This window comes from Rhinolophus hipposideros (genome assembly GCF_964194185.1).
Source record: "Rhinolophus hipposideros genome assembly, chromosome: 17".
Classification (NCBI taxonomy): domain Eukaryota; kingdom Metazoa; phylum Chordata; class Mammalia; order Chiroptera; family Rhinolophidae; genus Rhinolophus; species Rhinolophus hipposideros.
Genome location: NC_138063.1, coordinates 27,381,056 through 27,396,139, shown reverse-complemented (window position 1 = coordinate 27,396,139; position 15,084 = coordinate 27,381,056).

Here is a 15,084-nt window from a genome sequence, read left to right as displayed (position 1 = left end):
TTGTCAGAATGCTGTACTGGTGCATGTGTCTTAAAACTACATTTGCATAACAATCATACTAATTTGACTTAGTTTGCATTTTTGTTTGAGTTTTCTTTGCTTATGAAAGAACTGATAAAGATTTGGGAATTTTCATAGCTCTAAGCCACCCCTTGAGCCATTGCTGCCTGGTTTATACCCAGATCTGTCTACAAAGCACATACACTTAACTACCCTAATATCTCTGATAAAAGCACATCTCTCAACTGGGGAAAGTTTAGTCCAATATCTCCTTTCAGAGGATTCCAGGCTTCTGAGAGCATCATGCCCTTCAGGTTTTCCTGCATGCATTAAAGATCCTAAAGCACTTTAGGCAGTAACTACTGTAGAAATGTACCCATTTGATCTGTTAGGAGAAGAAGAGGTCAGTGGCCTCAGGGGAAGATACTTGTTAGCAAAACTATCTCCCCCACTGGTTTGACATAATACCTGAAAATTCACCAGCTGGGACTGGGTTCTTAGGGAAATATATGTTATCTGCAGGATTGCCCTCTACCTGGTTGGTAATACTTTGATTATAACTTCTCCAGTGGGAATTTGCATTTTAGCACTTTCATAAATTAGACTTTTTAAATTAACAAGTTTCTATAATTGTCCTGATGTCAAGAAATTTAAAAATGGGAATATTATAATGGAGACTACTTAATAGAGAAAACATGGCAAGTTGTTCAGAGATATTGAGCCTTGCTTTGGGGGTAATATGTGGACCCTTGAACAGGATTAAAAAGCAGGCATTGCTACCATGACAATGATTTCAGAACAGAGCCAGGAACAGAAATGGGAGAGGTATCCCTAAAAATAAATTGCACCTAGTTTTCAGGTTTTCCCAAGGGCAAATCCTTTAACATCTATCCTAGAACAAAGAGGCAACTTAGATTCATGGACCATTAAACATAAATATGACAGTAGAGACTATGAAATTCAATTATAATTACAAAAGAAACTGAAACTCTGACAAAGTAAGTTAACTGCTCATAGGAGTAGTATAGATAAGGATTCCAGAGAAAGGGAACCTTAATACTTCTGGCCCTTGTACCCATCCCTGTCCATTAATTGAAAGGAAAAAAAAAAAAAAAGAGGGATAGAGAGAAAGAAAAATAAAAGTAAGAGTAATAAAAAGAAGTGAGATAGTCAGAGAAAGAAAAGAATTGAAAAGTAATGCATGATGGCATGGTGGCTGTTCTGTTTATAATTAATAATTAGTGTGTACTGAATTTTAAAGAGCCTCAGATGAAAGGAAATCTGAGTAAGCACCCTATGATCATAATATTAGAAATCAAATCCTGAAAGCTTTCAAGAGCTAGAGCCTCTCCTTTGGCTTTCGGCTGTACTCAAGCTGGAAAGATCAGAGACTGCATATTGGGGAGATGGAGATCATCAAAAGGTATTGAAGAACTGGAGTCCTATAAAAGTTCATCGCAACTCAGTGTCAGAGAAATGAAAAGAAAAACTAGCTGACTTCTACACAGATGTTTGAACTAAAAAAGATTTTTTTTCCCCTTAATGTGAGTATTTTCTTATTTTGCTCTATTCACTGGCTTTGGATTTCTCTAGGGACTTTGATCCTAAGGTGAAGAAATCAATGCAAAAATCACTCATGAAATCAACTGGTAAGAAAACACAGTTTCTTGTGTAAAAAGCATTATTACTTTTGAAAATAAAATCTAGAAAACACAACTTGAACAATATTTTGGAAAATAGTGTTACATTCAATTCAATTATGTTTCATTCATTCATATGCAATTCAATTCCTCAACTAGATATGTCCCAACATGTAACCATATCTGTGTTAGATGCTATGAGGTCCAAAGAGCAAAGTACTCAGCAAATGCCAACTTTTGAAGAGGCTCAAATTTCATTAGTGAGATCAGATACAAACATCATTCATCTCCCACCGGTGTGAAGTCAACACCATAGTCCAAGAGAGAGGTGCCAATGGCAGAGAGGTAAAGGGATTAGCATGGAAAAGGTAGACCTCAAGTTGACTTTAAAGGACAAATTTTATTTGAAGGATGGAGAAAGATCATTCTGTATTGGGAAGTGAACATAGACAAAGGTGCATGTGTCAGAAGAAGCAAGAATAGAGTGACACACAGTGAGGCGATGTTATTAACATTAGGGAAAGGAAGTTTCCACACCAACACCATGACATACCAGGATTCCACATATTAATGAAAGCCAAATTGAGCACTTTTGAAATGATGCACAAAAATAATGTAAAAATCTGAAAAGAAATTTATAAGTTAAGAATATAATGATTCAATATGAACTGTTCCTTAGAAATGTGCAATTAAACATGGAGTGTGAGTTAGATAATTACATCTTTTCAAATAGGGACTGATGGCATGTAGAATCTACTCTGAGGATTGGAAGTACCACTTGATTTTTGCTTCACATGCCTCAAAAAAAAAAAACATTGAGAACTATGGCATATTGATTTAGATTTTTAGAAACCTCAATAATAATTTCCAAATGTCACAGCCTCTGCTAACAATGGATAAACATTAGTGAGATATAGATATTAGAATAACAATTCCTTTTAGCGCATCATCTATCTGTGTCAGAGGAAGAATACATTTATTGTTTGGTTTTGCCTGTAATTCAGAATTGTTAAGCATTTCTGGGAGTCTGTTATCTAAGGCTATATCTATGTAGGCATCAAAGTAAAAAATTGAAGCAATTGCCCAGCAGTTGAGACAAAACAAAAGGAAAGACAACAAACTCAAAATAGAGTTTAAAACAAGCATTTGTAGGTTGACTGTCTAATCATCTTGGATTGTTTGCCTACCTCTCCACGGGCAAATTTTGTCTCTCTGGTTAGGCACAAATGAAAACTCACAATTGGTAGTCAATGGGACACAGAGTCATTAAAGTCTACTTGAAAAACTCCTAAAGAAAAGCAGTCTCTAAGCACAAAGTTTATGAAAAATCTAAATGTAAAATTTGTTCAAACTGTAGACTTTTCTCATTCAACTTTTGCTAACTAGGATGGTTATCAGCTAGGAATACTTAACCCCTACATCAAAGTAAGCCCACTGAGCTCAGCAACACTGGGATCTTGTTAATTTTGTTTGTTTACTTTTTATTTTTGGCCATAAATTGTTTTCTTCTAATAACATTAATGAAAATAAAATTGGACATTGTGATTGAAAAATAGTCTCCCGCTTTGAAAATAAATGTGTCTGCCTCGCCTTGATACTTATTTTCACCAACCGTAGGAGATCATTATCTGGTCAGAGCATTCAGTTCTGTTCACATTACACAAGCTATTTTCATCTTCATTTTAAGGGAAATTATTTGTCAGAAAATCTGTGTTGACCAGGTCTCAACAGACCACTGAGGTAGGATCAAACACAGTAGTGTGCTTAAGAATCAAGAATTAAGCTTTACACAAAGCCTATACTTTACAACTCTTTTCTAAATTCAATTAAATAGAGACTATGAGGGCCTCTTGCCAGTAATAGACTTTATATCTAGTGATTAAATTTGTTGACTCTATAGTGTCTGTGATTGGTTTCAAAATATGTTTCTAACTTTTATTATTGTATTTGGGAGTTGTTTTTGTTTACACATTTTCTCTGTTTTATTTTTTTTTGAGTAAATATCCATTCTCTTGCTTATGGACACTTGGGTGGTTTTCATGTTTTCGTGTTGCTATGTTGTGCGTATTACAGAATGAATGCTCTTGTGTATTACAGAATGAATATCTCTCATGTGCATAGGCTAGAGAGGCTCTGGTATACACCTAAGGGAGGAACCGATAGGTAATATCTGTGCACATGTATGACTTACAGGACAGCAGCAAATGGTTTCTAATGGTGTTGTATTCACACTGATACCGGCTACGGTGGAGGATTTGTGTTGCTCCATATTCTCATGTTTTCTGATAGATTCAAATAAAATTTTTTGGATAAAAAATACAATTTGGGGGTATATTTATTACCTGATTTAATTTTATCTTTGAAATGCTTGTTCATTTATTTGTCCTATAGTAACTGGCTTACGGTAAAGACAAAAAAAGAGTTGTTTTAGAAGTCAAGTTGTTTTGATATAAGAATGAAATAAGTTGCATTAGGATGTCATCATCTCATCTGTTGTTGTTAGGGAGCCCTCAGCATCTGCTGAAGGGCCCTGCTGAGAACATGTGGAGAAGCACCTACAGCAAAGGGACATTTAGACCATAAATACTGAGAGCTTGTGAAGACCGATTTGAGAGGATTCTGTCTGGGCAAGGCAACACTTTGCTGATCTAAAATGCTCTCTGAAGACCATTAGGGCATTGACTCCTCTGTGGTAAAGGTGACTCTTTCATTGGTGGTGGCACTGGTGAGAGCAGAGCAATAGCAGAGAAAGAACATCTTGCCCACCAATACTTGCACCATCATTCCCTAAGCAATGTGCTCTAGCAACGAGAGGCTTTGGGTTTTACCCTGGCAGCTGGAAGTCAGCACACAGTTCTTTAATTTATCTCTGGAAAACCAATCTAACATATTGTTTCCCCAAAAATAAGCCCCAGTTAAGATCATCAGCCAGACGGACACATTTAGTACATTATGATGATGTTCCAGAAGAATGTGACATGACTGTAGTATTTACTCAAAATGTAGATTATTGTACATGAAAAAATAAGACATCCTATGAAAATATGCCCTAATGCATCATTTGTAGCAAAATCTAATATAAGACCTGGTCTTATTTTCAGGGAAACACAGTACTACAAAAGGTATAACTCAACTAAATTTGCACTTTATTTCTTTCATCTCCTCTTGCCTGGAACAATAGTGTAATTAATCAATTATTACTTTGGAGTGTATTATTTATTTTTTTGGTATTTATTATTTATTTGGCTACATTAGCAAAAATTGCTATGCGAAAAAGAAAATGTATGCTTATTTTTATTTTTTAATATTTTTTTTAGTTTTTAATTACAGTTGACATACAATATTATATTAGTTTCAGGTGTACAACATAGTAATTAGACACTTATATAACTTACTAAGTGATCACCTCAGTAAATCTAGTACCCATCCGACACTATACATAGTTAATACAATATTACCGATTATATTACTTATGCTATACTTTACATCCCCATGACTATTTTGTAACTACTAATTTATACTTCTTAATCCTTCAACTTTTTTACCCTCCCCCAACCCCTCTTCCATCTGGCAACTATCAAAATGTTCTCTGTATCTATGAGTCTGTTTCTATTTTGTTTGTTTGTTTGTTTTGTTCTTTAGATTCTACATATAAGTGAAATCATATGGCATTTGTCTCTCTCTGTCTGACTTACTCCACTTAGCACATCCATCTTATTGTTGCAGATGTAAAAATTCCATTCTTTTTTGTTGCTGAATATAGTAATGTATGTACCTCTTATTTACCCATATCTCCATTGATGGACACCCAGGTTGCATCCATATCTTGGCTATTTTAAGTAATGCTGCAATAAACATATGGATGCACGTGTCCCTTCAAATTTATGTTTTGGGTCTCTTTTGATAAATGCCCAGAAGTGGGATCACTGGGCCCTTCTTTGTCTCTTGTCATTGCCTTTGTTTTAAAGTCTATTTTAAGTCGTGATACTCAGTTTGTTTGTTTGTGTTTTTCTCATTACAATTTTCATAAAATATATTTTTCGTTCCCTTTACTTTCTATTTTAAGTCATGATACTCAGTTTGTGTGTTTGTATTTTTCTCATTACAATTTTCATAAAATATATTTTTCCTTCCCTTTACTTTCAGTCTGTGTGTGTCTTTCAATCTGAAGTGAGTCTCTTGTAGTCAGCACATGTGACCATTTTTTCTTAACCATCCAATCACCCTATGTCTTCCAATTGGAGCATTTTTAATCCCTATACATTGAAAGTAATTGTTAATAGATATGTATTTATTGTCATTTTATTATTCACAGTTTTGATCATTTCTTTCTCCTTCTTAAAGAAGTCGTTTTAACATTTCTTATAATACTGGGTTGATGGTTATGAACTCCTTTAGCTTTTTCTTGTCTGGAAAACGCTTTATCTTTCCTTCAATTTCAAATAATAGTTTCCTTGGTAGAGTAATCTTGATTGTAGGTCCTTACTTTGAATATTTCATCCCAGTCCCTTCTGGACTACAAAGTTTCTCTGAAGAAATCAACTGACAGTCTTATGGGAGCTCCATTGTAGGTAACTGACTGCCTATCCCTTGATGCTTTTAAGATTCTCTCTTTGTCTTTAACTTTTGGCATTTTAATTATGATGTATCTTGATGTGGGCCTTTTGGCGTTCATCTTGTTTGTGACTCTCTGTGCTTCCTGGGCTTGTATGTTTATTTCCTTTGCCAGGTTAGGGAAGTTTCTCATCATTATTTAATCAAATAAGTTTTCAATTCCTTTGTCTCTCTCTTCTCCTTTTGGTACCCCCATGATGTGAATGTTGGTATGCTTGATGTTGTCCCAGAGGCCCTGTAAACCATCCTTTTATCCTTTTTTTTTTTTTTTTTTTATGTTTTGAATGGGTGTTTTCTGCTACCTTATCTTCCAAATCGTTTATCCAAACCTCTGTTTTGTCAAATGTAATATTGATTCCCTCTAACGTATTCTTTATTTCAGTTATTGTATTCTTCACTATTCACTTCTGAATGGTTCTTTTTTGTTTTCAATATTCAATTTTATATTTCCTATCTCTGCTGAACTTCTCATTGATATCATTGAGCATCCTTATAACCAGTGCTTTGAACTCTGCCTCTGGTAGATTCCTAGTCTCCATTTTGTTTAGTTCTTCTTCTAGAGTTTTGTTCTTTAATTTGGGATATGTTTCTTTGTCTCAGCATTTTGGCTGCCTCCCTGTTTTGTTTCTATGTATTAGGTAGAGCTGCTATGTCTCCCAGTCTTAGTATAGTGGTCTTATGTAGTAGGTGCCCTGTGGGGCCCAGGGGCACAATTTCCCTGGTCACCTGACCCAGGTGCTTCAGGTGTGTCCCTTATATTCATTGTGTTGGTCCCTCCTGCTATGGTTGAATTTGGTTTCTATTGGCACACCAATGGGAAGAATTGATCCTCAGGCTGATTGGTTATGAGGATTGACCATAATTACAGTTGAAGAGCTATTGTGCAGGGGACAACCCTAAAGAGCAGAAGCCCCTTTAATGGGGCTCTTGTGCCTGCTCACACTGTCCTTTGGGTGCATCATATATGAAGGTGGCCTGGTGGTGCTATGGCATGAAACCAGTCACTGAGATTGTCTGCCCCACCACAGGCCAAGTTAAGCTTCTGCCTGTGCCATGTTTGAGTCCACTTTGCATGAACCACAAAGTGATCTGCAGATGTCTTCCATCCGTGCTGGGCTCGGTGATGCCTGGGAGAGGCCAAGACACAAACCGAGGCTGGCTGCTGCTAGTGCCAGGCTGAGGGCTGCTTAGCAAGATGGATGCAGCATGCTGATGCCAGTTGCTACTTATTTGTGAACCCTTGAAAGATTTTTGGAAGGAGTGCAACATGAGCCAAGACACATCGTTTGTATGGAAAAGCCACTGGAAGCGGCTTGGGTGTACCCAAAGTTGGGTAGATGGGATCTCAGTGAATCACCAAGACAGGGTGATCCATGTTAGCCAGGTTGATGGATTCTCAGATATGGCACCCACCTGCATCTGGGAGGGGAGAGTGCTCAACCAAAAAAAAATGACTTCTGCCAGCAATTCCATCTGGGAGAAAGCTGCCCCTGCAGTCTTCACGCTGAAGCCAGACAATTCAGTTTCCCCCCGCCCCCATATATCCCTGGTACTTTTTGAGGAACTCATTGTGAGTTAGTCTGTCAGTGAGTAATTCCATGTTAGGACCCATTAAGAGGAACACCTGGGGCTCTAGCTGTCCTCCATCTTACTCAGCCACAATCTCCTCTGGTTTTCACAGCCAGAAATTGTGGGGACTTCACTTCTCAGCACTGGAACCCTGTGCTGGGGCCACTGGTTTGGGCTTGGGACACCTCACATCGCAGGGGGAACCTATGCAGCCAAGATATCCCTCCTGATTTTTAATAACAACACATGGATGTGGGACCAGCCAGTTCCATGTCTCTGCCACTCCTACCAGTCTTGAAGTGGCTTCTTCTATACATCCTTAGTTACAGGACTTCTTTTCAGCTAGACTTCAGGCAACTCTCAATATTTTGTTTCTGTGCTTTACTTGTAATTTTGATGTGGTGGTAAGAGGATGCAATCACAGCATTTTCCTACTCTGCCATCTTGATCAGAAATCCTTTAGCATGTCTTTATTGGATTATTAAGAGACATTATCCTGTATGATATTGGCTTGTGAAATTCCCACAGTGAACTTGTGTTAAACAAATTGACAATCTCAGTCTCTGAGCATAATTTGCTGCCCCAAACAAAATAATCTTTTCTTCAGGAGTGTCTTGGCTATTGATCAGGCTTTGTTCTTACACATAAATATTAGAAAGAGCTTAGCTATTATAGACCTCCTGGTATTTTGGTTGGAGTTATTTTAATATAATTTGAGAATTGATATGTTTTGATATTATTTTCTTCATAAATGTGGTATATGTATCTATTATTTTAGGTCTTTTCTAATGATTATTTTATCAAATTAAAAATTAACTATGAAGGCCATGCACATGCTATGATAAACATATTCCTAGATTTCTGACTGTATTTTAAAAATTTTCCATTGTAAATAATATAAATATTTTCAAGTTACTTTGTTATAGGTATATTAAAGTGTCAATGAGTTGTGTAATTTATCTTATATCTAGCCATCTTGCTAAATTCTCTTCTGAATGCATGTTTTCCAGTATATTAGTTGTAGTATATTATATAAATATATTATTTTTGATTTATGACATGCTTTTCTTTTTAATTTTTATACCAATTATTTTATTTGCTTATGGATTTGTCTAGAAATTGCAACTATAACACAATGTTGAATATAAATAATATTGGTAGGATTTTTTATTTCATATTTTTTCTCTAAATGTTTCATGCATTATAAATATATAATCTATTCTAATAGTCTTTAAAGTCTATCTTGGTTATATTATTGGTATCATTTTATAACTCTTTCTGCTGGTGACTTATGTTTGGTGATTTTCAATTGATAATTATATTTTATTTAAATTAATCTGTAAAATGCTGGACATATTACTCCAGAGAAGTTTTGTTTTGTTTTACTGGCAGCCAAAGTGTGACACTGGACCTGCCACTATTTTTATACCTCTTGAATAGACCAGCTTAATTTTCCATCTCAAATTCAGCTCCTTAGCATCACAGAAAACCATAGGTTTTTGTTTTGTTTTTGTTTTTCTGTGGATCCCAGAACTGGTATGATTTACACTAGGCTTATTGTCTCCTTTGTCTACAATTCCTTCTTGCTTCAAGTCAGTATCATTTATTTATATACTTAGTTTTCTTTGTTTTTGTTTTTTAATTTAATTAATTTTTCTTAGAGGTTCCTTTTTCTTTCTTGTGAGCTCAGCAATATTTTCAGAGATATATTTGCAGGAATGTTCAAAGTACTTAGTCTTCCATATTTCTACCATACTTTAATACAGAATCACTTTCTTTCTAAAAATATAAGCTCCCCCTTTCTCTAAAAATAGTGTTAATCACCTAGTTACTGAAAGATGTTCAGTCCTTTTGTGTGCTAAATTAGTGATGACTAGGTAAAATGTTATTTTTTAATTGAATTAAGGGCAAACCTTCTGTATCTTAAGCCAAAGACTCAAATGTATTTATATAGAAATAAAACAGAGAAGAGACAATCAAGATGGCACAGTAGATAAATGCTGTGCAACCCTTCTCGTACAATCACATCAGAATTACAACTAATCTACAAAATAGCCATTATTGAGAATTGCCTAAAATCTAGCTGAACTGAAGCCTTTCAACTAAGGATACACAGAAGAAGCCACCTCCATACTAGTAGGAAGGGAAGAGACGCAGAACGGGCTTGCCCCATACTTGCATGTGACCATTAAAGAGTGGGAGTGATATTTTGTCTGTGGGGGTCCCGCCATCTTCCTGCAGAGTGAGAGATCCCAGCCCCATACCATCCCAGGGTTCCAGTGCTGGGAAGAGAAGTCTCCATAATTTCTGGTTGTGAAAACCAGCGGAGATTGTGACTGATTGAAACTGAGTGTGGCTGCACTCACAAGTGCTCCTCTTAAAGGGACTGTGCATGGACTTACCCACCAACAGAATCATTTTCTCTGAGCTCCAGTACTGGGCAGCAACTGGAGAAGTGGCAGGGACACATGGTGAGGAACTGAGTTTTCTGGTTTGGGACGGGGGCTACAGAGACAGCTTTCTCCTAGATGGGGGAGCTGGTGAGGCAATTGTTTCTTTGTTGAGCCCTCCCCCTTTCAGGAATGTGAACACAGGCAACTGCAATATCTGAGTCTCCGCTGTTGGTTCACCACACACTGCAGATTCGAGACCCGGCACCTCCCAACTTTCAGGCACACCCAGGCTGCTTTCTTTGGCTTTATCATGCAGACCACCTGCCTTGGCTCAAGCTGCAGACTTTCCTAGGGTCCTCAAAGGTTCGTGGAACCCAGATAAGCAGGATTTGGCTTGAGCGTGTCCTATTGCCTCTGGCTGAGCAGCCTTAAGCTTGGCGCTAGTGGCAGCCGGCCTTGGTTTGTGGCTTGGCCTCTCAAGGTGCTTCCAAGAACAGCACAGGTGGTAGCAATCTACAGATTTCTTTGTGGCTCCTGCTGGGTGGCCCCGGGTAGAGTATGGACTATGGCTGAATTTGACCTACGGCGATCCCTTCCAAAGTGGTCCACGGGCTGGTGCCCCAGTGGCCAGCTTCAAAATGAGCTGGAGCATTATCCAGCCACCTCCAAGTATGAAACACCCAAGTAGTGGATTGAAGAGGCAACAGAGTCATGCTGAGGCAGATACTGCTCTATTAGATCAGCCCCTGCACAACTCTTCCACTGTAGTCAAGACCAGTCCTCACAACCAGTGAGCCTAAGGGTCAGTCCCTCCCATGGATGTGCAGTTATCAACCAAGGCTCAACTACAAGACGATGACACACACGACCCACACAAGAGACACACTTGGAGTGCATGGCTCAGGTGACCAGAAAGACTGCCACTGAACCCCACAGCACACCTACTAATTAAGGCCACTCTACTAAGAGCAGAAGACACAGCAGCCCTAACTAATTCATAGAAGCAAACACAGGGAGGCAGCCAATATGTCCCAAGTAAAAGAACAGAATAAAGCTCCAGAAAAAGAACTAAGCAAAATGGAGATAAGCAATCTATCAAAGGCAGAGTTCCAAACACTGGTTATAAGAATGCTGAGTGATCTCAGGGAGAACTTCAACAGGAAATAGGAGCATAAAAATGGAGATGGAAACCATGAAAGAGAACCAGTCAGAAATAAAGGACACCATAACGGAAATGAAGAATGGGTGAAAGTGGAAGGGATTAAGAAGTACAAATTGGTTGTTACTCAACAGTCATGAGGATATAGGTTATATCATAAGGAATATAATCAATAATATTGTAATAACTAGGTATGGTGCCAGATAGGTACTAGATCTATCAGGGGCGATAGATTGGAATGGGGTTGTGGGGTTTGGGGGTAGGGTGAAAAAAGTGAAGATATTAAAAAATACAAATTGGTAGTTAATACAGTATGAGGAATATAATCAACAATGTTGTAAAGATCATATAAGATGTCAGATAGGCTCTGGAATTGTCAGAGTGATCACTTCGTAGACTGTGTCTAATGTGTTATACACTTAAAGTTGAAGTAGGATAATATTGAATGTCAACTGTAACTAAATATATAGGTATACATAGTCACGGGATGTGGAGTACAACATAAGGAAGATAATCAGTGGTATTGTAAAAGCTATATAAGGTGTCAGAGGGGTAGTAACTTAGGGGTGGGTTATCAAATTATGAGGGGTTTAAGAGTCTATTATGTTGCTTTGTACATTTGAAACTAATAAAATAATAAAATTAAAAAAAAAAAAAAACAGAAAGTACCTGTAAAATTTGTATTTTTAAGTATCAGTCAGATGGGTTCATTCAAGTTTTAAAGATAATTTGAAGATAGGCATTTTTCACCAACACAGGTGATTCTGATCTAAGGTGTACCCAAAGATGATACCTTGAGAACCTACCTTACACCCATGATTTCTTTTACTGTCCCTGTACCTAGAATGCCTTAAATTCCATCTTCTCCTTTCCCTTTTGTTCTTCCTAACTCATTGCCACTCCACTTTTCATAGTTAATTTTACTTGATATCTCACCTCAAACGTCATCACATTCAGAATGCTTTCTTTCAACCCCTACCCAAAGGTAACATTAATGTAAATAGTACTTTATTTTTGCACCCCTATATTGTATATTTTATTTCTATGTTTATTAATTTGGCTTATCACCATATAAAGTATTCAAAACAGGACTGAATTTCCTTGTATTTAAATTTTTGCACCTAGGCTCAGCACACTGTATGATGTATTGCAGGTATCCATAAATCTATTCTGATTGGTGGTACCTCTTCTGGTAGAAAAGTAAAATATAAAGAATACATTTCCTTCTTTGAAAATATAATTTTTTCCTAACAAATTGAAGCAATTTTAATATCATAGATACAAATGTAGAAGACTCCACCTTGTATCACCCACTACAAAAATACACCATATATGTCTTTAGTCATTTGATTTATGCAATGAATGTATTTGCTTTGTTTAAGAGAAACAGAGTCAGACGTACCTGAAGTGGTAAAAACAGATTTTATTATAACATGTTGCAATAGGGGGAAAAAGAGACCAATATAGAACTGGGCTCAATCATGAATATAGCAGGAATATGTTGGGACTTAATAACAAACAAGCAGAATGAGGGAGTTGGTGAATGGAAAAGTACTAAGAGGAGCCATCAAAGAAAGGTAGGAGGAGTCGTATTAAGTATATTTAATAAGATTTCTGATCAAGATAGACCAGGGTCATCAGATATTCAGGGTGAGAAATGAAAATATTGAGCATGATGAGATATCGAGGGTGGGGAATTCTTGCTAAATTGACTTAATAAGGTTCTTGATAAACAGTACTCAGCAGTGTGAAGACAGGGCCCAAAGACAGGCCTAGGAACAAAGAGCTTCAAGGAGCTTTTCTACAATTTGGTCCGGGAGAAAGTATATTTAACTTTGCTGATATTTTAACATTGTTTATCATAGTTGCTGTCATATTATAATAAGCATCTATGAAAATGGTTTATAATTGAAACTATCACATGAAATGAAAACATCTATGAAGGTTTTACCTATCTGTTCCCGAACACACTTCCAGAAGAACTGTAACCAGAAGCCAATTTTCTATGTCAAAGGTGAATATTAGCTCTTTAAATTAAAACATCGATAGTATATTCAGCAGAGCTAAGGCATACTCTTTCATCTCTTTGCTACTGCTGCATGTAGCAGCTTCTTTTGTGTAGAAGGATGAGTGTCTGACTTCAAAGGACGAGGATTTAGTAGGACTTCAAAGGTGATGTGACAGATGGTACATGAGGAAGCATGGCCCAGTGCCTATTCTCACATTAAAAGGTGTTTTTTAAACATGAACTCTATTGACATTTACACATGATAATGAGTATGGCATTTTATCTGCCCATACTTCTCTGTTGTAGTCCCACATTAGTTATCCACTGAACATGAAAGAACGCTGGGAACCATCTTGAATAAATGGAAAGTTAGACAAAATGGCATTCAGCAACCTTTCAGCAAATACCAGGCTTCATTTTTTCCAGTGTCTTCTTGTCAATAAGGCAGATAATTTTAGGGTCATAAATAGCAATTCTATTTAACTTATCCAATTTGATACATTTTTATTGAATGTTTGGCATGCATGCAACATTATATTAACTACTATGAGAGATTTAAAAGAAAGATATTACATAGTACCTGCCTAAGGAAGTTGACGTGAGATTTTAAAGACACATACATATAAAGTAATTTAAGAACTATGTAAGGTTCTCAAATCCATGGTACACCTACTGAGACTTCACCAAAAGGAAGTACATGCAGAATATGTTTGTCAGAGCTTTCGCAGAGGAGGACCATCTGCCAGAAATCTAGTGGCAGGCAGCTGCTGAGTTACTATGTATCTTAGGCAGGTAGGATTCACGAGGGAAAGAGACTTGGAATAGGACAGAGTGGAAAGAAAAATATGCAAGCAATGATACCTTAGTGTGTGTGTGTGGGTGTGTGTGTATGTGTGTGTGTGTGTACACAAATCACAAAAAGACAACAATTTTAGAATCATTGACCTTGTTTTTACTTTACATGTTCCTGAAATACAAGCTAAAAGTTTTCAACAGGAAAGAAAACAAGAGACACTATAACTTTATATAATTGTACTTTTTTAAACATTATAAATTTAAATCAACCTTCCAGTTGTGTATTCTTATTGTATTCCTGGCTATGGTAGGTCTAATGAGACTCCTAGGGAAAAGAGTAGCTGCAAATTTCCTGTATGCAGTCATTTCTCCCTTCTTCCATACATAAAAATATAGCAATAGTAACTGAAAAATTCTTCACTTTTTTTAAACTTTGAAATGAAAAGATCATTCATGCCACAGAGCTAATTAATATGGACTATTTAAATTGTTTTCAGTTAGTATAAAAATATGATTCTTAATTCATTTGGCCTTTCATTATTTTTATTCATCTAAATAAATGAATTCTGGAATGTTACTGTGGAGATACCTTTCAGGTATCTTATCTGGCAATGAGTAGGAGGGGAAAACAAATGTAGGCTGTGTACACTGTAAACTCTAATCTAAATGTGTCTTTAGATAGAGAACAAGTTGTTAATGTCGCCCTTGAACTCGACCTTGTTAAAAAGAAATGCAGACAGTGCTCCACAATCTTCCAGACTTTCTCATCATCCTTCTCTCAACGTAGAAATACATCACGACTCTTAACTAATGTTAAAAACATACCAAGCACAGACAAATTTCCATACCAGTACAACTATCATAGCTACAATGGGCAGAAGGTGACATTGTCTTTGGAGGAGTATT